Raw genomic sequence first — 25805 nt, forward strand, 5'->3', positions numbered from 1 at the left:
AGCTCAAGACCAGCCAAGGGTAATTTCAAAACCCTTTTAAAAAATAGTTTAATATATTTTAGTAGCAAACTTACAGGAGCAGGACAGAAGACAGACAACATTAAAAGCATGTACTTGCATGTAGAACAACTGTGTTAGAAAAGTCCAGTGAATGGATGGAATCTACTGTAAGATAAAAATACTACAAACACAATTTACTTGTCCTCAATAAGAAATTTGCTTATTTTTAAAAAACACCCAAATGCTTGTGTTGTCCAGAAAATTTTAACAGGTTTATTTGTAATTGTTATAAAGTTGAAGTGTTGAAATGTGTTCACTGGAACATTTCCTTGCATTAATGCTTTCATCTTGAATATATATTAAAAATTCACACACAAATGAACGTGGAGAAACTGCCAGTATCTGATTCTGTCCCCTATGTTTTCACTCGCAATCATAGACTTAGTGCCTTTGACCCCATGGAAAAATATGTAACATTCAGAACTGCTGACAACAGGAAGAAGAGGAAAGGAAAAAATTTATTTTTTGAGAATGAAATGTTTTCCTCGCATATGTGGCATGCTAGCTGGATATCTTTTGACAAATTGTTACACATTTGGCATGGATAGCACACAGGTTGCTATCTTCAAAAAAGGGCGAACCAGACAGGCTTCACTTGTCTCCCACAAAGCACCTGCAAGCGCAGATCTGTTTTGAAGTCCTGAGCAATTTCTTATACCACACTCTGAAAGGGGAACTTGCGAATTAGAAGTTCAGTGGACTTCTGTGTTTTTTTTTTAATTTTATTTATATTTTATTGGACATATTTCTTTATTTACATTTCCAATGTTATTCCCTTTCCCAGTTTCCTGTCCATAAGCCCCCTATCCTCCCCCCCTCCTCTCCCCCTCCCCCATAAGGATGTTCCCCCCATCCCCTCCTTACCTCATCCCCACATTCCCCTGAACTGGGGGTCCAACCTTGGCAGGACCAATAGACTTCTGATAGCTTCTGATTTCACCCACTGTCACAGTACCAGGCCTGTAACGATGAAGTTTCTTCACCTCTCCAATAGAGGGCGCACTCTTCCTAGCTTCTTTTGTAGCCACTTGTTTCCTGGGTGCTTTACCAGGGATTTGCGGGCAGTCTGCTTTGTACCGGCCATGGTATGGGCACCTCCTTACTTACTCCCCTTCTTCTCCTGGAGCTCAGCAGCATGAGGAGGCACTGGCATTAGAGAGCGACAGCTGCGCGGTGAAGGCTGTGAACACAATAGTCAAAACCCCTTCAAAAAATAAAAGAGAACAAAAATTATTCCATAGTTTTCCAGTGGTTAGTTTGTCTAGGGTTGAGGTCTCATAAGATATTTTCCCTACCATGTTACCATGTCTGTTGATGTCCTTTAACATTATATAAACAAAGCAGATTGTATTTATAAATGCTGGGATGGAACAGGTTTCTAATTTTAGAGTTGTGAGTGATTGGGAAACCCTGGGTAGTAGGTAACAGTGGCAGCTGGGACTACAAGATCTTCCAACCTTTTTTTCTCAAAAGTAATCCAGAGCAACAAGAAGATAAAAGGGAAAGTATAGAAGGTGGTGCCCTTATAGTAACTTGAAGAGATAGAATAGCCCAACTTCAAAATACATCTGAGTAAAAGGAGAAACAATAACAAATTACAGTGTATTACTGCGCATGTTCCTTACCTTGTTACATGGCTTTGTGGTAAAGGGAAAAAAGAAGAGATAAGTAATAGCCAATGGGCCTAAATATATAAAACCACTACCAGTAAGTCAGAAGTCATCCAATTTAAAAGGGGAGCACGCTCAGAAGAAGTGGGAGGGGACAGGTTATGGACAGGAAACTGGGAAAGGGGATAACATTTGAAATGTAAATAAAAATATCTAATAAAAAACAAACATGTAGATGGGTCAACACACATACACACACAGGCATGCACATGCACGTGCACACACACGAAAGAGACTTAAAAGTGCGCCATTTGAAGGCACAATGTTTGAAATAGACGGTTTATGAGGAGGTAAAGGTAAACTCAGCGGAAAATGGGGTGGGGGAGTGTAGTGAGAATTTGGGAATTTAGTTTCTTTAAAAACACAGAAATATCATGTAAGAATGTGCTTTCATTTTAATTCAAGTTATGGGATATAGGGCTGCTTCAGACTGTCTGCAGAAGCTGACCATGATTTTACCTTGCATTCTAACAGAGACATGGTTTTGCCAGCTGCAGATAGTTTCTGCAATTGCGTGACATTTGGAATTCTGGGAACTTTTCATTCATATATATATATATATGAATGTATATATATATATACACACATACATACCTGGAGAGGTGAAGTAGGTGGTTGTTGGTCATTCAGGGAGGTTGGTTGCACTTTCTTAGTGGTCCTGTTCAAAGAAACAAGAAGAAAGACATTAAATTCAGAAATGTCGATCTCTGTTTACCCTCTCTCCTTTCTTTCCTATCTAGTGATAGGTAGTGAAGCCAAGGAGATAAAGGATGGGAACAAGAAAAACCCACAAAGTAGTAAAGACCAACTACAGTGGAGAGCCAAATTCAGTGTCCACATAGAGAAAAGAGGACCATAAGGTTTGGGATCCAGATCAGTGGCAGAGTAGTTGCCTAACATGTGAATCTAGGTTAAACCCTCAATGCTTTTGGCGGGGGGAGAGAGCACAATACAAGAAAACACACAAAAAGGAGCACAAATGGGAAGAATAAGAGCAAAAGCAAACAAAATAGGAAATAATAAGACAATGAGTAAAGAGAAACAAAATGTTTCTTTTCTTGGAAATATTAATAAAATTTATTAACCTCTGTCAAAAAAGACAAAAAGAGAGGACTAGGTATCTGGACTTTGCTGTGCTGACAGAAAAGGGCGCCATTAAAATAGGAATCTTGAAGAATATCACAAAGTGAAAAACAAAGATGACTATCCGACACATACAGAAGTGTTGCTGACAAACCAGATACTTAAAATAGAAGAGAGGAAAGACCTTAAGTCAAAAGCTTTGATCACCTTAGAAAATCAAATATTACTATTGTGTTATCAACAAAATGATTCCTAAAGGCATTTTGCCAGATGCATAGCTCAGTATCTTGCTCAGCCATCATCAGAGAGCTTCCTCCTTTAGTGGATGGGAACAAATACAGAGACCCAGAGCTGGACAAGGTTCAGAGTGTGAGAGAGCTTGGAACAACTGGTCCTAAGTTCCCAGAATTCCTGTTGGGGCTCAGAGAACCCTATGAAAGAGGAGGCAGAAAGAGGGTAAGAGTCAGAGGGGATGGAGAAGAACAGGGAAATAAGGCCTAAATATAGCACAATCGATGCACACATGGACGTAGAGATTATGACAGCATGCACAGGGCCTACACAGGCTCTATCTGGTGGGTCCCAGCTTGGAGAGGGGAAGTGGACAGAAGCCCCCATCTCTAACCCAGACTCTCTCTTCAACTGATAACCACTAGCACATGAAAATTTAGTTTTCACCAAGGGAGGTTCACTGGGGAAACAAACCTCTTTTTTTTTTTTTTTAAAGATTTATTTATTTATTATATATAAGTACACTGTAGCTGTCTTCAGACACACCAGAAGAGGGCATCAGATCTCATTACAGATGGTTGTGAGCCACCATGTGGTTACTGGGAATTGAACTCATGACCTCTGGAAGAGCAGTCGGGTGCTCTTAACCACTGAGCCATCTCTCCAGCCCGAAACAAACCACTCTTAAGGGTAGGCCCCATGTCCAACAGAAAATGGACTTAATGGTATTTTTAGACTTTTTTTTTATCTTATACTACAGTTTTTTTGTTTATTGTTATGTTTCTGATTTGTGTATGTTTGTATCTGTCCCTGTGTCTCTGTTTCCTGTGCCTTTTCTTTGGCTATTTGTTGTTCTGTTTGTTTGTTTGTTTTGTCCTATTCAGGTTTATTTGCTTTTATTTAATTTTATTATCTTCTTCCCTTCGTCCCTCCTTGCCTCCCTTCCTTTCAGTGTTCCTTACTGATGTCTTTGTTTTCAAATGAGAAAGCAGGAAAGGATGTGGCTTTGGAGACGTGGGGAGGTATAGAAGGTTTGGAAAGTGTTGGGAGAGGAGCAACCATATTCAGAATATATTGTATGAAAGAAAATTTGTTTGCAATTAAAAAATAAAATAAAATTTAATAAAAGGGGGAATAGGAAAAAAAGAACAAATATTTCAAGGCACATTTAACTCAATATCAAGAATTCAATACAAAAGGCCCCCAAACAATGAAAGAACACATCCCCCATTTAACAGCAAAGATAATGCTGTTTAACATGTGCCTGCTGAAAGAAATGGCTTACTGGATAATGGAGTACGTCTCTTCCTAGTCAATACCTTATACAATGTGGTTTTCAGATGAATGCTTCTAATGCCCCAAGCAGTTTCAGCCTAAAGTTTAAGAGCACACATTCACATTAGCACAGTGGAGGTTATTTAGTTCCTACAACCATCGAAGAGCACTACCTATATCGATAGCTAGGCCGTGATTGTTGCATGGCTATTGAAAGTTGGTTCTTAGTATGTAAACCCCTTAAAAGTCAAATTTACCTGATTTGAGTTATGACGCATCATGAAGTCCACAGTCTATTGGCATAACTGATGTGCAGTGTCTCAAAGTCACTATTAAGAGCTATACATATTTCAATTTTACATGCTCAGGATTTTAAACGTTCATGATTTAAAATTTCTAGTTTTTTAATCCTACAAACTATCTGAAGACACAGTGCGCTACAGACGTAAGACTTCTGCTTCTTCCTCATTTTTCTTCAAGCAGAAACATTTCTGAAGCATCTATGTGTCCCAGAAGTGGAACTTTTCAGAGGTGGTTCCTTTTTTGGAATAGTCCACTGGCACCTGAAGCAAAAAGAGAAAGAAGCTGAAACCCAAGGTTCATTGGTAAGTTTGACAGTCACCATTACAAGCTGGGCAGTGTAAGAATGCGACTTGTGACTCTTTTGGTTCAAAAAGTTCGAGTCTTGGTGTGAAAACAGTACTTGGCTGTTCCAACGCAGCCCTTTTCAAGGTAGGACTGTCATGGAAGTCTGGCCTAGGGAGGATGCTTTGTTTAGCTATCAGGTGTAAACAAACTTTTAGGCACTTAGTTCATTTGGGCTTTCTTCCAGTTTGTCTTTAGTCTGGGGCACAGTTCACATTTTAGCTGTAGGGAAACAAGCTGATTGCTGGGCCTACCACTGCTGACCTCAGCTGGCCACACTCCGCTGCTGGACTTGCTGGATGCGCTGGATTTGAGAGGACAGTCTTGCATATTTTCCTCCATGATTGCTAACCAGTCAGTAAGAATGTTGTGCCATTGTACAGATAGCTGATGTTGCTGATTTAGGTTCTTTTTTTTTTCATATTCCTTTAAGCCAGTCACATGATTTGAGTGGACATCATCTATGGACTTTTCCTTGAACGTGTTTCATGTTGTTTCCATCTGAGAATTAACTCATCTCATGCCATAAGCTCTGTTTCACTTGGATCTTTTTGGGGAGAAGTTCTTCATTGGTCATCTTGAACTCTTTCCAGCCCAAGGTCACTTGGGAACTACCAGTCACACAGGTTGAGAATACTCAGCCACTAACTCTCCTTATTCCACCACAGCAGCCCTGGTACTGGCCTTTATTTGCAGGTCTCACAGCCATACCTAGAGCAACAAAATTTTAAGGACGCATTTTATGAACTTGTTTGGTTTCTGGAGTTGGCTCTTTATCCTTATTAGATTTAAAGGTGCTGGGAATGGAGGAAACAGCTTACTGATGGAGATGGGATACTTCAGTGAACATTGCAATGCGATCACCAAACTAAACAAACATACAAACCAAGCCAAACAACCAAAAAAATCCCACTTATGAAAATCACATGGTGCACACCTGTAATCCTAGTACTCAGGAAACTGAGGCAGGAAAGATAGAGTTTAGCTAAAGGCTAGCATAGATTACATTGTAAGATTTAGGTCATACAGATCTTCATAGACAGATCCCATTGCAAAAAAATCCAAAAATCAATAGGAAAGGAAGGAAGGAGCTAGTTGATTAGATTTGAAGGTGTTTTTGGAACTTTTATGATTATATTGAGGCTTACTAGTTATACATTTTTTTAGTATAGAATAGAATTTATTCAGGGCATGGGCATCAGGAGAGTTGAGGGGTAGTATAGACAGAGAAAGAGAAAAGGCAGAGAGAGAGAGAGAGAGAGAGAGAGAGAGAGAGAGAGAGAGGGTAGAGAAGAAGAGATAGGCCGTTAGCACTTGGAGGGGGAGGGAGATGGAGAGAGAGAGAGAGAGAGAGAGACAGAGAGAGAGAGAGAGAGAGAGAGAGAGAGAGAGAGAGAGAGAGAGAGAGAGAGAGAGAGAGAGAGAGAGACAGAGAGAGAGAGAGAGGGGAGAGGGAGAGAGGGAGAGAGAGAGAGAGAGAGAGAGAGAGAGAGAGAGTGAAGAGAGAAAGAGAGAGAGGAGAGAGAGAGAGGTAGAGAAGAAGAGGTGGCCATTAGCACTTGGAGGGGAGGGAGATGGAGAGGAGAGAGAGAGAGAGAGAGAGAGAGAGAGAGAGAGAGAGAGAGAGAGAGAGAGAGATGAGGACAGAGCAGGAGCAGGGAAAGCAAGAGCCAGAGCTCACTAGTTATTCTTAATATTCCTGGACAAAATAGTTAAAGTTAAAAACACTTTAAGGATTTGGTTCTTAGCTGAAGTGTCAATAATGACCTAAAAGCCCTGAAGAAGAAACTTATTTCCTATATCCACAAGGATGAGATTGCTGAAAATGAAATGTAGAATCTCATCTTGTAACTAGAGGAATTGCAGGACAGATTAGACTCCTGGCCTTAAAAAACTATCTACTGTGAGGATACTATGACTGTGCTGATTGGGAAAAAAAGTCAGATCTTTTAATTTGGAACGAAGACATGTGTGGATAATATGCAAAGTTGAGGACACTGAGCCTCTCATCCAAGTACTAATCAGCCTGGACCCTGCTTACTTTCTGAGACCAAATGGGATTAGATAAGAACACTGAGTCTCTAAATTTGGATAAACCCTTTTTCCTTGTTTTTTTTTTTTTCTCCTTCTGTTCTTGACTAGATGCAGTCACTTTCCTGCTTCTAGTAGTATTGCTTCCCATGAACTCTCTACTCCAATCTGAGGGAATTAGCCCTGCAAGACAAAAGGAAACTAGAATATCCTCCTCTGAGGAGGTTGCTATGTAGGATAACACTGATTCTCCAGTCCAATATGTTAATGAAAACTGAGGACGTATGGGAAATCCTTGTGGAAATGAACAAGTTAGTAAAAGAATCTCAAAATATAAATTAAAAATGGAGGAACTACTCTTCTTGGGTAGATAGTGGTTCTTCTAGAAGATATGAGTTATTAAATGAAAACCATGATGTAAGGCATTGTAGTTCTTTCTGCCTTTATTGGTCAGGAAGGCCCCAAAGGCCTACAGAGAAACACAAACTACTGTCATTGCCCCTGGTAACCCCTCCTTAATGCATGGTAATACTCTCTAACAGAAGACACTATACTCTTAGATGTAGCACCTAGAAAAGTCAGTTTTTAACTGACTAGGAAACTCTTTACCTGCTGGATAGCTGTCATAGTACTAGAGGTGCTGTGCAGATTGCTATAGAAAAAATGGCCCCAAGAAACCCTGAACCTTGCATGCTACCACACTGACGTGCTAAGGAAGATGCACTTGTATTGTGATCCTGATCCTAAACAAGTGAACTGGATGAAGAGGAACTTTTACAGTAGCCAAGAATATCATTTTCTTATGCTTCTTCTCACTGCATCATCAGACCTTACACTTCTAAGTCTATCACAATTCTTAATTAAGGCAATAGCCATGAGGAAATACCTAAGATTTTTAAATAAATACATCTGGGGGACATATTTAGTTGTATAATGTAGAAATCAGAGGGAACAGATAAAATTGTAGGAAAACGATTACTTCTTAGACGGGTAATGAACAGTGATGGCACAGGGGGATATTTGCTAGAAGCCATATTTAGGTATTATTTTATGTTTGTATGTGTAAAGTTTAAGGTAAGGTATTTGCCATCCTTTAACTGCTAAGGGAATAGAAATCACAAAACGACCATCAACTCACAGTATGGCGTAACTTCCAACTTAGATGTCATCTTTAGTTATGTGAACTTGGCCTCTATATGGGTGAAGTATGTTACAGAGATCCTTCTAGATGCCAACCTCTGATGATGTGAATTAATGTGTGCAGGTGGCTTTCAACTGGCCAGCTAATTTCTGCAATATAGGAAATGACTGTAATTTCTGTTTCTGCATCTGGCCGCAGAAGAGAAAGTGGCCCCAATTGCCTATTGAATTTATGGAGATGAGCTCTCAAGTATCTCAGGCTAATTGTTGGATGAAGGGAAAGGCTCTGCCAGGAAAGCAATTTCACTACTTCTCTCTCTTACAAGGTACTTTGACACAATTTTTCTATTTAATTTTCAAGGTACTGTATCTTTCAGCATCTCCATTCTCACTGTGACTAGTCTTTGTTAATGCAGTTTAGCTCCAATCCTACTTTTCTAGTTCACTGAAACAGGTTCTACATAGTGAGCTTGCTGTCTTATTTGCCCTGATTTAGTTATGTGTTTATCCGGCTACCTAGGTTCCGGTATATCTCCTGTTCTTGATTATTATATGTTTCTATGCCTCTATTTTTGTTCCTCATTTATTTCTTTCATCACTCCCCTGAACCCCTTTTTTGTGATTGTTTTGCTTCACACTCACACATTTTTCTCTCTATTGCCCATTCATTTAAGAAGTATTCACAGAGCAGCTATAATATGCATTAAAACATGACACTCCCTGAGACACAGGCTCTTAACAGTCTAATTGAGGTGACATACAGATGATTGAATAGAAATAGTAATTAACTACAGTTAATGATGTAATGACAAAATTATTTCTATGCACGATGAATGTGCTACAGGATTAAAATAAAAGGTAACATGTGTTATTGTGGAAATTTCTAAAAGTACAAAAGTGTTTTAAAAGAATATGTAAAATTTCAGTTAGATTATCTGGATTGGGATCCTAGCTCTCTCTTTAGCTCTATAGCCTTGGACAAATTATATCACCTTTTTGAGGCCCAGTTTCTTTATTCATTAAATGAGGATAATACTATTACTTACCCAAGAAGGTTAATAAGCTTACCTCTGAGCCTAATACAACACGAATAGTGCTAGACATAGTAATTACTACCACTATAAGCCTTTGGTATATAGCATTCAACGTTTTTGACAATTAGTTTATGATTCTTGTGACAACATATTTTTATTCATTTAGTCACATTTCCCTTAGTTTATACAAGTTCATTTGCATGTCTTCTTAATGTCATTGCCCCCTTAGGGAATGGTCTCTCTAATTTCTCTTCTATTACAACCTGTGTTTATTCTTTTCTTCCATTGTTTTGGAAGTAGTCACGCAGGCAAAACTTTCAGGTGCTATTTAGGAAGTAAAGTTGGTTGAGGTATCATGGAAACAAGAAATAGAAGGAATAAGGATTCATTCTAGAAAGTTTGTGTAAAAAGGGTGCCTGTTCTATTTATAGGTAACAACCAGACTAGTTTCTGCTATTCTCAATGTAATGAACGCCTCCCCTTACTTGTAAATGGATGTATATCATCGAGCTGTGGATCACGGATGTCAGTGAGCTCTGTAAACCAGATGCCAAGGAGAAAATGACAGGACCCAGGTTTATAGAGATAATGGTTTCTACTTTATTAGTGGGCACCACAGAGCAGATTGTTCTTATTATTTTATTTTTTTTTTGTTTCTCTTTCATTCCTTCTTGAAGAAGGTAATTTTAATTATTCTTGCTTTTGTTCACTTTGTCAGAAATAACTTACTCAATATTTAGAACTACACCTAAATAAGTGGTGCGATGTAGTAAACCACTTAAGCATTTGGTGTTATAAATGCCAACATTCTAAAAATGAAAGCATTGTCCTGTTATCTGTGTAGCTAGAACCCACCATTGCACCACAGACAATTGTAATTTATAGCCTTTGGTGGGGACTGGCAAACTGATATATTATTGAGACTGGAGATGTAATTTTCTGAAATAGTATAAAAAGAAATACCTTGCAAAATATCAGCATGTGTCTATATATTTCCAGATTTTTGTTTTTTTTGTTTGCTTTTCAAGACATGGTTTCTCTGTGTAGCCCTGGTGTACTGAAACTCACTCTGTAGACCAGGCTAGCCTCCGACTCCCTGAGATTTCCCTGCTTCTGCCTGCCAAATGCTGAGATTAAAAGTATGCACCACCACTCCCTGGCTATTTCCGTGTTTTAAGGTTTAGCATTTCCTCAGAATTTGACAGTATCAAGTAAAAATTCTCCATTATTTTTGTCAGCAGAGGAAAGGATCATATTCATATAGTATTTTGATTTTTTTTAAATAGAAATATGAAAATGTTGGAGAATATTGAAAACAAAAACAATAGAGCTGCTAATAACTAAACCTAGGTTATTAATTATGGAGTTTAGTATTCCTCACTTTTGAATGTGTTTAAATTTTTATATAATGAAAAATAAAAACAAGTTAAAAATATTCTGAGTATAGTATATTTTAAATTCTTTTTGTAATTTCACACACACACACACACACACACACACACACACACACACACATTGGGGCACACACACACACAACAATCGTTGGATACACAGTTACTTTTGAAGGCCAGAAGAGTGGTTCAGATCACCCGGAGGTAGAGTTACAAGTGGCTGAGAGATACTTGACTTGGATATTGGGAACTGAAGTCAGGTCCATTAGAAAGAGCAGCAAGTAGTTTTAACCTTGAGCTCATCTTTTCAGCCCCTATTGGGTATTTTTTGTAGATAGGTTCTCTTGTAGCCCAAGCTAGTCTTGAATTCACTGTGTAGCCAGCACTGTCCTTGAACTCCTGATTCTCCTGTGTTTACCTCTAGAGCTTCAAAGAGCTACTGGCATGTATTCTTGATTGATGACTTGTTAAAATATTTCTTTTACTAGGCATTTTCATGCCCTAAAAATTTTCATCTGTTAGCTGGGAAATCTATAAGATCCTGTAGAATTTTGAACTTTTAAAAGATCATTTCAATTGTTTTAATTTTACTGAAAAACCCATGTGAAGAGAATTATTATGATCATAATTTTTGTTATATAGATAAGAAAGGAAATCTTGTGGGGAAGTGACTTTTCTAGGGACACAGAACTGCTTAGCACTAGCAAATTGAACAGAATCCAGTTTCTTTGACTCTCATGGCAGAACTCTGGTGAGGTAAAAACCAGAGGGACAAATAGTTTACATTAAGGATGAGTAATCACCCTGTGATTATGTTGTGGGATAGCCACATGTGTTTTATGTATAAAAATGTAAGCTTATGAGGTCTGCTGACAGTTATTCATCATTCTTTTGGGTGTGTTACTTTTTTTCTTATAGTATTGGGTTTTAGTTCTTGTTTGTTCCAACTTACTAGCTGTGGGAGCATTTAGATCTTTCTAACAAATCTGGAAGTCCTCTAACTTACTGAAGAATATAAATGACACTGCTATGCAAAATAGAGGCTGATGATAAATTAACACTTCAATCAAATAGGGAAGAGCAAGTCGATAAGCAGAAATATTTAAAAGCATATCCTGATAGCTTATATTTTTATAAGAGAATACCAAATGGATAAAAATATAAATATTGAATTAAGAACATAAAAGTACGAGTACTTGCTGCATGTCTGTGTGATTAAAAGCTGTGGGAGAGGGGTGGGGGATTTAGTTCAGTGGTTGAGTCCTTTTCTAGTGTTTGCCAGCTTTGAATTTTTGCCACAGTACTAAGAAAAGGTAGTAGAAGAAAAATAGTAATAAAGGAAGCCTAAAATAGCTGACTATGTGAAACATTTTTTTCTAAATTTTAAATATTACACGAGACAAAAAATAAACTAGGAAAATATTAACTTAAACATGAGAGAAAATATAGTGTCTTTAAGATGTAAAGGACACAAAATAATGAGAAAATACAAAGACTCTAAATGGGAAAATGACAGTAAGAGAATAAGTCCCCAAAGCGGAACTATGAATGGCTAATAAACATATGAATACATGTTCACCTGCACTACTAATCAAAAACAATAATGGAAACAAGAGCCCAATTTTCACCTATTAATTAGCAAAGATGAGACAGGACAATGCTCTCTCTTAGCCATGGTGTCCTAAGAAGGCCATTCATACATTGATAATAGAGTAAACTGATGCAGTCTTCTGGGAAAACAAGTCAGCTTTAATAGCTAAAATACGGTATTATCCTTTGGCCCATAATGTTCTACTTTTACTAAATTCAGTCCCTGAGAAATAAGCTGACTTCCTGATAAAATTTATGCAAAGATGACTTTCCTTATAATAACCAAATTATTAAGTAGCATACATGTCCAACAATTGAAACTTAGCAAGTAAATTATTGCACATAAAATTATGTCTATGATGACTCTTAAATGGCTTAGGAAAAAAATCTTTTTATAGAGTGTTTAGGAAAATAAATATGACATATCACTGACATATATATCCATACACATACACCCTTATCTGGGTAAAAGAGACATATACTCATAGAAACAGAGGAAAACCTATTAATAAGATAAGTATCCTGGGACGGCAAATTGCATGTGCTTATTATAGTGCCTAGCATCATTTTTTGTTGTTATGCAAATGTTTGGTAAAGCTATATTGTAAAAGGGTGTATACCTAGAATAGAGCATGAAGACTGTTGCAGCCTAACATATGCCCCTTTATCAATAATCACACTTATTAGTGTGTTTAATGCCCAGCAGATGGAGCTGCCTCCCTTAACATCTAGCTTGAATTCCGGGAATTTAAAAACTATGGAGACATTTTCATTTATTTTAGTTCATTTGAAGGAAATCCTTTCTGTCCCATTAAAGGTTCTCTAAAGCATAGTTTCTTTTAAACGATTATGTTTAAAATTTGTTAAGAATTTTATGACATTTCTCTGAGATAAGTAGAGACTTGGATGAGATAATCTTTAAAACATCCATCTCAGAAGCATTCTATGGTGGTATTTCAAAGGACACCACTGAATGAGATCAAATCAAAGTTATTATCTTTCAAATATACTCACATTATGCAGTCTCTTCTCGGGAGCTCTAAAATTCTCATAATTAGGTAAAGGTCCAAGGGCAAGCAGAATTATTCCAGGAGAGGCTGGGTCAGACACCCATCCTTCTGATGCTGGACGGGAGAAAAAAATTCACTTTAAAAATATATGCTGAAATAGTGCCTTTCAAAAAGTATCTTGGTTTAATGTGGTTTGACTGATAATGAGTACATATGATTTAATTTCTGTTTACAAACATCATGGGGCCCCAATATTTCTCATTTCTGTACTCATTTCTCTTTACAAAATGGCATTTCATCAGTCCATTATTACAGTGTAGAGGTGTGTGTGTGTGTGTGTGTGTGTGTGTGTGTGTGTGTGTGTATGTGTGTTGTGGTATGTATGTGTGCATGAGTATATAAAGTGTGAGTATATCTGTGATACTTGTGATTTTGGTTGCTTTTGTTTTATTTTATTCATTTAATTCTTGTTCAGTGCTTTTTTTTCTGAAAAAGATCAAAGAGTAAAGAATTTAGACTTTATGGACTATAAACCTACTATAACATATTTTTCTTAGGCCTGATACACAATTATTTAATGGTGTAAAAACACTTCAATATCGCAAGTATACACAAATACAGACTCAGGATTAGTTTTGGTCTGTAGTCCAATTTGTTGGCCTTCATCTGAAATCATATTTTCAGCCTCCTGTTGTTTGGTTTGTTTTCATGGACTCTCCCATGTCCACTACCATCCTTACACAGAGACAACCCCTTCTTACCCTTGTTTCCTCTACATGTTCTCATGTGATTGCATACTTTGTCTGTTTCCCATCTAGTCTTTTCACTAATGCCAGCAATCCTGTGCTGTACAATACAGATCTAGCACAAAGCGCCATCTAAATCAAAATGGTGTTTGGTAGCCTTGCGTAAGAAATGGACTGCTCTGTGGACAACAAGCCAATCCCCTGAAACTAGCAAGCTCTTAACCCAGCTCTTTCATTATGACAACAGCAGCAACTTCAGATCCACCGAAATTTTCATTATACGAAATACTTATTGCACATGCGTTGTGAGCTTGGCATTGCTTTTAAATGTAGAAATTTCATACTATAGTGAATGGGAAAATGTGGACCAATTTTTATATAATAATGCTGAAACTTTTTGTAACATTATAACACAGAAGAGACAATCTAATACAGCTGTAAAGTCAAGGGAAGTGATTCCTAGAAGAAAGGACACTTAAGTCTTGCTTCTGGTAAGGAAACTGTAAGGAAATACTTAGAGTGGATAAGAGAAGGATCGCTAATTCCCTTAGTAAATAAGGGTTGAGCTCTGCTTAGACTCTAGCTATTACCCTACACACTCTCAACTTTTCCTCTTATTGTGAGCTGTTTCTACCCCTAATCCTACATTCCTAGACACACCATCTGAACACACCCAGCCAGACTCCCAAGTGTAGAACACTCATAATAACTTAATCTTAAACATTCACCTCTTCCAGGCAAAGCATTTTTTCCTGAAGTGACCCAATAGATTAGCCAATTAGCAAGAATGCTGATTACCAACTTTATTAACTTTCAGTTCCTAGTATCGATACCACCAATCTCTCTTAAGATATCACGCATTTACCTTCTTCAGTTGACTGGGTTGGTTATAAAGGAGAACTGAAGTTTACATGGATATTTTCTGCACTCAAATTTTAAGGTCAAATTCTGAACTCCCCAAGAAAATTGGTCAGAAAAGGTCCTCTTACTTTTAATTAACTGCAAAATGAAAGGACCACCTCCTTTTGTGACACCCCCCCTCTGCATGCAATGGCTTCTTGGGAGGTATGGTAGCCTATTCATATGTTAATTTCGTAGAACCCTCAATCTTTTCACAGAGGCCCTGTACAATGAGGGGGGGTCTGCATATTTCAGAAGAGCAGCATATGCTCCCTAAGGTGCACATGCAACAAAACTACAAGGGAAATATAGTGCATTATCCTTTGCCCCTTTATTGAGAATTTATAAGAAATATTCGGAAATAGATGGCCTTTTCTTTTTTATACAGAGATTGCATTTGACAATTAACCATGAGAGACTCAGTAGTTTTCTAGACTACTTTCATTTTTTATGCAACTAAATGAAATAAGAGAACAGAAATTTTCAATTCCTGGAAAGAACAAGAAGTGCTACCCCTGAGTTAATTAAACTGTTGTTTTGAGCATGAATTCCTCTCTGAATAAATTCTGAGATGGCAGGAAAATGGGCAACGTATATAACTTAATATCTGAGATTTCTTTTTTCATTCTTAAACCTACTACATCCTATTACAATAGTGCTTAATGTTTAGGTTATAATTTCACATATGCAAATGATTCATTAGTCGAGCATTTGATAATCATGTTTCAGAAAACTTCTGATAGACATTAATTGCTTCTTCTGGAATTACGTGCTAGCCTCAGTAATGACAAACACTCATATTAATTTCACATGTATTAGAAATAATGATTAAAATAAAACCTATTTGATGTAATGGCCATTAGTTTAGAGCTGTTAAACGATGCTTCATAGCTTAAGATGAATAATAATGGTCCATTTTTCATCAGACAGATGTTTCTTCTTATTGTATGAAGAAGTTACAGCATTATAATACAAAATGTAAAAGAACTAGAATATACAATATCACTGAGTTTGATTAGCCAAATTGAACAATTGATATCTGAAAAGAACCAGCATTTGAAATGAACTAGGAGTTTTTTTAAAGTCAAATTTTCTTTGAAATCAGTTTTGAAGAATGCTTTATACAAGAAATTTTAAAAGATAGAGAAGCCGGTAATATGGGTCAGGTGTATATAGATTATGAAATTCCACATTGTCGAACCATGATTATATAAAAGATTTTGATATAAAATTGATCAATTGTTAACCATGATTATCCTTGGGCAAATCACTGGTGATTGGGGGAAAAGAGTGGAAATGTTTTTCCATTCATGTTTCACTATGTCTCCGTTTGCACTGTGTACTGTAAGCATGTATTTTTTTATTTGAAGATAGTTTCAGCCAGGTATGGTAGCACATACCTGTAGTCATACTGTTTGGGAGGCTGAGGCAAGAAAATAGAGTTCAAATCCATCTTCAACTACAAAGTGAGAATCTGACTTTGGGATATTACTCTAAGATAGAGTGCCTGCCTGACATGTGTAAGGACTGGGGTTTCATCTTCTACAAAACACACATATATGAGAGCATGAGAGACAGAGACAGAAAAAGAAACAGAGGCACACAGAGAGAAATAAAGAGAGATACAGACAGACAGACAGACAGACACATAACAGAGAATTGGGGAAATCTGCCTAAAAATGTACTTGCATTATAAACACCAACTTGTAACTATGTAAGACAATACTAAAGATTACCCGCATGGGGTTTAGACCTTTCCCCCAGCATTCATGTCTCTATTTTGACTCTTTCTAGTTTTGAGATCTTCAACAGGTTGTTTATCTTTTCTAAATAGAGAGAAAGAGACTCTCTCAAGAGCTTGAGTTTTGTGGTGCTAGGGAGAGAAGCCAGGTCTTCATGAATAGCATGACAATTATATAAAAATAACATAATAAAACCACCAGAACAAGAATTATACAAAAAACAAAAGCAGAAATTTTCTGACCAAACTGTAAACTAGCTCCCTTTCTTTCTCTTTTGTCTTCCCTAACACAACATGTTCTGGCTATCTCCTGATTGCCAGGCACTCTTCCAGGTGCTTAGCACTATTATTACAAAACTTCAGAAATTATATACTCATGGTTTTCTTCTCAAACAAGCATTTTTTAAAAATCACATAACCATTGAACCAGGTGACCTACTTTTAATTCTCTAAGACCTCATTGCTTTCTTAATGGTACCTCTCTTTTGTCCATCAACTCTAATTAGCACATTTTTTTACATTCAATCAAAAAGCAGTATTCATATGGCTTCCATTGTTTGGTAGGTCTTCATCATTATATTACCTCTGCTCTTTGTGCTTCCCAAAACCTCATTTCTAAAAAGGAACAGTGTTGGAATGAGAACATAGATGCTTAGAGATTCTGTCTTAGATAACTTTTTTTTTTCTAGCCAAGGTGGCTCTCTTTGATTCTACTACACTCCCTGGCTTTGTCCAAAGGACTAACTGTGCTAAGAACTTCATTTTGAAGACTAAGAGTAGCTCAGGATTATGAACAGAAACCTTGGCCAAGTGATAATGATAATAAACTAATAACAATTATAATAAAATGTATGAGCCAGAGAAAGGAATAGAGTATTGTTGAGTACTGTCTTTCTGACAGGACATGGCTATTGTCTTCATAAACTCAGCAGTCATGATGACCTGCGTAAAATCAGATTTCACAACATTCATATGAAGGAGAGAGGGGATGAGGCCCTGTTCCTCCCTTAGTGTCTCTAGGCACTTAATGTCTCTTGGGGGATGGAAGAGGAGTAATAGACAGTAACTTGCATGGTTGTCCTAGTGAACTTGTGATAAAAACAAAAGTACTGAACAAAAGCTACTTGGAGAGGAAAGGGTTTATCTTATATTTTGGTTGTGAGCCTAGCCTTTAACGGCTGAGCCATCTCTCCAGCCCGAAAGGGTTTATCTTGACCTACACCTCCAGGTCACCTCCATCATTGATAAAAGTCAAGGAAGGAACCAGAGACAGGGATCATGGAGGAACATTGTTTACTGTATCTCTGACTCTGGCTCATACTCAGTTAGCTTTCTTATATAACCCAAGACTACCTGCCCAGAAGTGGCAACACCCCCACTACATACACACAGTGGGCTGGGCCTTCTATCAATTCACAGTTAATGCAATTTACCACAGACAGGGTCACAGGTCCATCTGATCTGTTCAAATCCCTTAATTGATACTTCCTCTTTCCAGGTGACTTTTGGATATACTAGGGTGATAATAAGTCTAACCAGGACAGTGGGTTGATACTGGGAAGGTGCCCATGCTTCTATAAGCAACCTTAATTAAAGTTGCTCTCTCTCTGTCTCTCTCTGTCTCTCTCTGTCTCTGTCTCTCTCTCACTCTCTCTCTCTCTCTCACACACACACAGAGACAGAGACAGAAACAGAGACAGAGAGACAGAGAGAGACAGAGAGAGGTGAAAGTAGAAGAAAGGGACCATTTGGGAAGATGAATCACATCAGCAGAAGTGGTAAGGGATAGGAGGGTAATGGGGGATTAATATGATCAAACACATTACATATGTATGTGTCTTAGTTTAACTTTTACAGTTGTGAACAAACACCATGACTAAGACAACTCTTATAAGGAAAACATTTAATTGGGGCTGGCTAACAGGTTCAGAGGTTCAGTTCATTATCATCAAAGTGGGAACATGGCAGCTTCCAGGCAGGCATAATGGAGGAGGAGATGAGAGTTCTACATCTTCATCTGAAGGCTGCTAGCAGAACACTGGCTTCCAGGCAGCTAGAATGAGGGTCTTAAAGCCCATACCCACAGTGACACACCTACTCCAACAGAACCACATCTTCTAATAGTGTCAATCCTTAATCCAAGCATATACAAATCATCACAGTATGTATATATGTATAAAACATCATAATGAAACCCATTACGTATAATTTTAGTATATGCTAATAAACAAGAATATCTTTCCACTATTCTCTTGGGAAGTCATTGCTATGCAAAGCAAACAAACCTACCGAGCAATACCTGTTGTATAAGCTTTAGTTTGATTTCTATTGCTGTGTTAAAGCACTGACAGAAACCAACTTAGAAAAGTAAGGATTAATTTAGCTTACTTTTCCCAGTCACAATCCATCATCCAAGGTAAGTCAGGGCAGGAACTCCATCAGGAACTTGGGACTAGGAACTGAAGTTACCCCACGGAGGAGCACTGCTTCCTGGCATGCTCAGCTTCACTGTTACAGCCCAGTCCCACCTGTCCAGGAGTGGCACTACCCACAGTGGGCTGGGTCCTTTCACATTAATCATCAAAATAATCCCATAGATTTGTCTAATGGGCAGTCCCCAGAGGAAATCATTCCATTGATGTTTCTGGCTTTAAGTGATTCTTGTTTTTGTCAAGTTGACCAAAAAATAAAAAAACAAAACAACAAAAGCAATAGCCAAACAGAACATCCCCCTGGTAAAAGGCTCTATACAATCCTAACCTTTCTCTTATTCAAGGTAAGAATGGTGATGTCATTCTCAACGTTCTGTAGGTGCACTTGTTTAAAAAATGCTTTCCCTCATATAATGCCAGCATGGAATCTAGATCCCAAACAAGTTTCCTTTATATTCTTTTCATCCAGTCTTAAGTTTTACAAGAAGACAATTTCCACTATTCACTGTTTTTAATGTCCAAATACCCTTCTACTATATCATTTAATTTTCCATGGAGGAAAATACAGAGAATGGGTGATTTTGAGATAACTTGTTTAAACGTGTGATGTCTGAAATAGGTATCAGCCTCAGTGTCTGGGAAATCTTTGTGAAGGTCAAATATAATACAAGTCCTCTTGGTTTGGTCAGTGCCACCTTTAGTACCACCTACACTGGGGTATGTTCTAGGTCACACCAGGAGGGGGTAGCAGAGAGCTAGCCTCCTGATGGACTTCCTGCACTCTGGGTTGATGAAGGACAATGGACTCTCCTGAAGGGAGTGAGAGTGCTAAGTAGAAAAGAAGAGAAGCCCTGACACAAGGGCTGCCATGTCTGGTGCAGATAAACAGTCAGTATGCAAATTTACCAGGGACGGCGCTCAGGCCATTTGGTACAATGGAGAACCTATTAACCTAGCTTTGGAGTCAAACCTTAGCTTGAAACTAGGCTCTGGCTTAGACAGGCTGAGATACCTTTTAGTTTCAGTTTTTCCTGTACAAAGGGGGAATAATATAATTTAACTCCTAGATTTGTTATAGAGTACTTCTGACATATACTGCACAAGTGAAAACTAGTTAATAAAAATAACTAGAGTGAAAACTAGTTAATAAAAATAACTAGAGTGCTGGTTAGCTTTTTTTCTTTCTTCTGTCAACTTGACACAAACTAGAGTCACTTGGGAAGAGGGACCCTCGGTTGAGAAACTGCCTCTGTGACATTGATCTGTGAGAAACTTGTAGGGCCTTTTTTTGATTGATGGTTGATATGGGAGATATATATATATATATATATATATATATATATATATATATATATATATAGAGAAAAGGGTTACATGGAGCAAGAAAGGAAATTTGAACGAGGGAAATTGGGGTCACTGAGGTGAACCTGGCTCAGTGAACAGTTTTCCTTGATCCTGGATCAAATTCAGAGCACCACATTCATATTCAGCAACTTTCTTTTCCAAGTTTCTAAATTAAGAACTTTAAGAGTGGTTTCTTATGCTTCAGTGCTTCATTAAAAGAGAGAGAACCTTGATGGAAAAATAAATGCCTCTCTAGAATAAGAGCAGCCTTGAGGAAATGCTCTCGAAAAGACCAGTTGAGGGATTTCAATGGTAACTCCTGAGCATGATGTCTTAGGAATCTGTCTTTGAAGCAGCATTAGGATTCTTTCCCTGGTAAGTGTGTAGATGAAGTGAACATTTTCTCAGGCATCTGTAGAAATGATATAAGGGTGAACTGCATTTCAATACATTCTAAAAAGAAATAATTCCTTAGTATGCAAGTACAATTACAGTTTATTCTTTAATGTCTGCTAACAATTAGAACATTTTATTGGCTTCACGATAATAATGAACTACTTGTTTTGTTGAACATTTGTAATAGGGATCCGAAAACCTGGTAAATACTTTAAAATGTCTAAAATTTGTTCTACTGTAGAGAGATGGATATGGAGAGAGGACATTGTGTTTTAAAAATCCTTTTAGGCTAAGAGACTATAGGACCTTGAATAAGCCTTTTGTTTCTTCCTTTGTGAAACTGTGTTACCCTGTCCAGGACTCTCAAAACATTCTTCTATTGTATTAAACAGATCGAGGTCCCTGGGGATCTCCATAAGAAGTGGAGTTTCTTTCATCTTTCCATTCTAACATCCCAGACTGGTAGGTAGCAGACCCCCACAGAATGTTAAAAGAAAGCACGTATAAAATAATAATATAAGGTGCTTCTAGTTCTCTGGGGGAAAGAAATTATCCACCTAAAAATATAATTATATATTTTAGCAAGTAAACAAATTTGTCCTAAGAATTATGAAGTCTCACAAAAGTACAAACTAGACATCATCTTTCTATTAAAAGAGAGCTGTGGATAACAATATTGGTATTGGTTATTTTTCATTTTACTGTTGACAGAACACTGACAAAAACAATTTAAGAGACACAGGATTTATTTTGGCCTATTGTTTGGGGTGATATAGTCCATTATGGCAGGGAGGCATTGTGGCAGGAGTGGGAGGCAATTAGTCACATTGCATCTGTAGTCAGAATTCAGAGAGAGAAAGAGAGAAGCACTGGTGGATCATTCCCATTCTCCCTTTTGTCTTTATGTTCAGTCTGGTACCCCAGTCTATGAAATGATGCTTACCACATCCAGTGTGAGTCTTTCATCTTCAGTTAAATCTCTATGGAAACACACACACACACACACACACACACACACACACACACACACACACACCAGTGGCATGCCTCCTAGGTGATTCTAAAGCTATTCAACTTGATTATCAAGATTGACCATCACATGGGTTGAAGGTGTTTCAGTATCAATAAGTTATCCTTTCTGTAACTTTCAAATATGCTTATCTAGTGTTTACTGAACACTCTGTGCATAGTATTTTATAAAAACTACAACAATGTACAGAAAGATACAGAGGTCTAGGATATGAGTACAACCAACTAAAAGGAGTGAGAAACGTATTCAGTATGAACAATGATCAAAATGAAAAAATGAGTTCTCAATATGTTGCATACCTTATGAACATCACAAACTGGTAACACCAGCCTTTCTATGTTTAAGGTTAAAGTTTGCTGAGGTTTCAGGCAGGCTACATGTGAGGTAAGTGGCTTACTGGCTAAGTCATAGGGGATTGATAAGCTCTTCTTGTAATGTTTAGTTTTTAATAGTCAGTTTGACAGCATCTAAAACCACTTGGGTGCTTAGTGAGGGATTATTTAAATAATGTTGGCTTATTGGCATATCTATGGGGGATAATGTTAATTGAGGTAGAAAGACCCTCCCACTGTGGGTGGTACTATTCTAACCTATATGAGAGTAGAGAAAACTAGCCAATGTATGCATGTATGTATGTATGCATGCATTCCTTGAGCTCTGCCCTTAACTGTGATTGTATTGTGGCCAGATTTCTCAAGCCTCACTTCTATAATTGCCCTGCAATCATGACCTGTGACCTAGAACTTTGAGATAAATAAACCCCTCCGTTCTCTCAGTTGCTTTTGTCTGTGTGTTTTAGCACAGTAACAGAAATGAAACTGAGATACTACTCCTATTTTCAATTGTACCCTTGTCCCTTTTAGAACAAGTTGTCTCCCTAAATCAGCTACCATATGACATGTCACAGTGAGCTTGCTGGACTTTGCAAGAGATGCACTTGTTAGAGTTTACATTTAAAGAAGTGGGTGAATACTAAATGAAAAAGAACTCACAGCCTTTCAGTAGAGTTTAACTGACAAGCTAAGTTTATAGTCCTTTATACTTACTTTCCAACAGTCGTTTTCCAGCATCCAGTTAATGCTTTGTCCTTAGGAAAATCCTATAACATAGATGAAGATGCTGATATGTTACACTCTAAATCTATTGCTACTTGGGTGTGTTGAAAACTACCATGATATAAAGACTTTTTAAAAAAAGTTTTGCAATTATTCACATCTTTCTTAAAGAAATGGGTCTTATGAAGTTTGCTATATTTGGGGGCCTAGTTTGGGGATAAAGCAATGTTTGCCTACAACTGCAGTGCATAATGCTAGGACAGTCAAGAGTTAACATTCGAGGGAGATGGCAGTTTACTACCAGACGATGAGCCACCATTAGAGATGGCTAGTCGGAAAGGAAGAATCTAGATGTGCATGAATGACATCAACATCGAGAGGACTAGATAGAAAAGACAGTGATGGAACCTGGAGTTCTTGTTTAAGCTGTGGAGGGTGGCTCAGCTATTGGAACTGTCTTTATTTTTGGGTTGTTTATGGAGAAATAGCATTAAAAATTCTATTGGCTGTGATCTCAGCACAGAGAGGCTGATATGGGAGGTTCAGGGGTTTGAAATTAGCCTGCACAATGTGATAATCCAAAACTGTTGGAGCCTAAACACCAACGTCCCCTAGTATCCCACTTCCTGCTCTTCTGAAGTAGCTGGTATTTCGTTACATTTGCCTAACTGAAGGCCTTGTTCTATACTAGAGTTTTGAATTGAAAGTAGGAACCATTCTTTTAGTTTATATTTTTTCAAGAGTTGAATGATTGGGTCTCATATTCTAGAAAGATCTGGGGAGTAGGGAGGAGTCAATATTATGTTCTAAAGTGACATGATTATTGTTTGTAATTTTGTAATCAATTGATCTGGAAGAATTCATCAAGGAATTGGAAGTGACACTGAGGTAATTCTCCTTACTATCACTGGTCAGGATGTCATTTCTAAGTCCCTTCAAGAATCAAAAAACAAAAACAACAATTTAAACTCTGTGAGATAACTTTAGGGTATCCTGTGCTAACCAAATAGAATTTGTGAGAGGTTTGAGTGCTGACCATCTTCCATGTGACTCCTCATGACTTATTGTCTCCTCAATCCTGTGAACATTTTACCGTGGCTCAAAAAATCACTTCATAGCGTCTGGAATGAACATTTCTTATAACCAGTCCACCTACAGAACCAACATTTTTTTATTACTTAATTTTTTAAATTATTTACAAACATTACATCTAGACCATGGTCTCCACTACTTCCATTCCTCCTAGCCCTCCTCTCCACCTTCCCTCTCCCGCAGACCCAGTCTTCTTCCATATTCTTAAAAAAAGAAGAAGCAGGTCTCACAAAGATATCAACCAAACATACCAAATTACAATTAGACTAGGCACAAACCTTTATATTAAGGCTAGACAACGTGAATCAATAGGAAAAGGTCCCAAGTGCAGGCAAAAATATCAAAGATACCTCCAACTCTCACTGTTAGGAGTCCCACAGGAACACCATGCTATACAACCATAGCATATATACAGAGGACCTAGCTCAGACCCATACAGAATCCATGATTGTCTCCAGTCTCTGTGGGCCCTGATCCACCCTGCTTAGTTGATTCTGTAGGCCATATTCTCATGGTGTCATTGACCCTTCTCACACCTAGACTCCTTCTTTTCCCTTTTCTGTGGGGTTCTCCTGGCCTTGCCTAGTTTTTGGCTGTGAGTTTCTACATCCACTCCTATTAGTCGCTGGATGATGCCTCTCTGATGGCAATTGGGCTAGGCACTGATCTATGAGTATAGCAAAATATCATTAGGAATCATTTCATTGCTCTTTTTCCCAGTTGTAATTTGTTCTATCTATGGGCTGCATAGCCTGAGGTTCCTGTCCATACAGGAAGTGACAGACATGGACTCCCTCTCTTGGCAGTGTGGGCCACAAGTTAGTCTAGTCATGGGTTGGCCACTTTCACAAATTCTGGTTCTACATTGCTCCAGTGTGTCTTTTAGACATGACAGATTATAAGTCTAAGGTTTTGTGGCTGGGATAATGTCCAAGTATCACTACTGGGAACCTTTCCTGGATTAGACAAGATGGTAGGTGTGTATCCCCATCACTAGAGACTTTGCTAAGTCAGTCTTGTAGATTGTAAGTTTCCACTGCACTAGGATTTTATATTATCCCCTAAATGCACCCCAATTTCAGTTGTTACTCCCATTACTCTTGCCCTCCAACATTGCCTCCTCTACTTGGACTGTCATGTTCCCATCCCCACCTTCTTCCAGTTCATCACAACATCTTTTCTCCTTCCCAGGGAAATCCATGTCTGCCTGTTCGAACTCTCCTTGTTGCATAGCCTCTCTGTGTCTGTGGACTGTAGTGTGACTATTCGTTACTTAACAACTGATATCCAATATTAAGTGAGTGCATACCATGTTTGTCTTTCTGGTTTTTTTTTCATTCAGGTTGCTTTTTTTCTAATTTTACCCATTTGTCTACAAATTTTATGATATTCTTTTTATGAGTAATACTTCATCGTGTACATGTACCACATTTTTTCCTCCATTCTTTGGTTGAGGGACATACAGGTTGCCTCTCATTTCTGGCTATTATGAATAATGAAGATATGAACATAGTTGAGCAGGCGTCCTTGTGGTATGGTAGAGTGTTCTTTGGGTACATGCCCAGGAGTGGTATAACTGGGTATTGTGTTTCTTTTATATTTATTCATTTCCTCTTTAAAGGCCTCTGCCTGTTTTCCTATATTTCTTCAAGGGATCCTTTCTTTTTTAAAGGTCTTTATCGTCTTCATAAGATTAGATTTAAGGTCATCGTCTTGTGCTTCAGGCATGTTAGGATATCCAGGGGTTGATGCAGTAGGATAGCTGGGTTCTGGTGGCACCATATTGCCCTGGCTTTTGTTGATTGTGTTCTTGTGCTGGCCTTTAGCCATCTGCTTGTCTCTAGTGTTGTCAGGCCTGGTAGTCCCTGATGGCAGCAGGCCTTTGGGACTGCAAATAGAGCTGATAGTC

This window comes from Rattus rattus, chromosome X, assembly GCF_011064425.1.
Source record: "Rattus rattus isolate New Zealand chromosome X, Rrattus_CSIRO_v1, whole genome shotgun sequence".
NCBI lineage: Eukaryota > Metazoa > Chordata > Mammalia > Rodentia > Muridae > Rattus > Rattus rattus.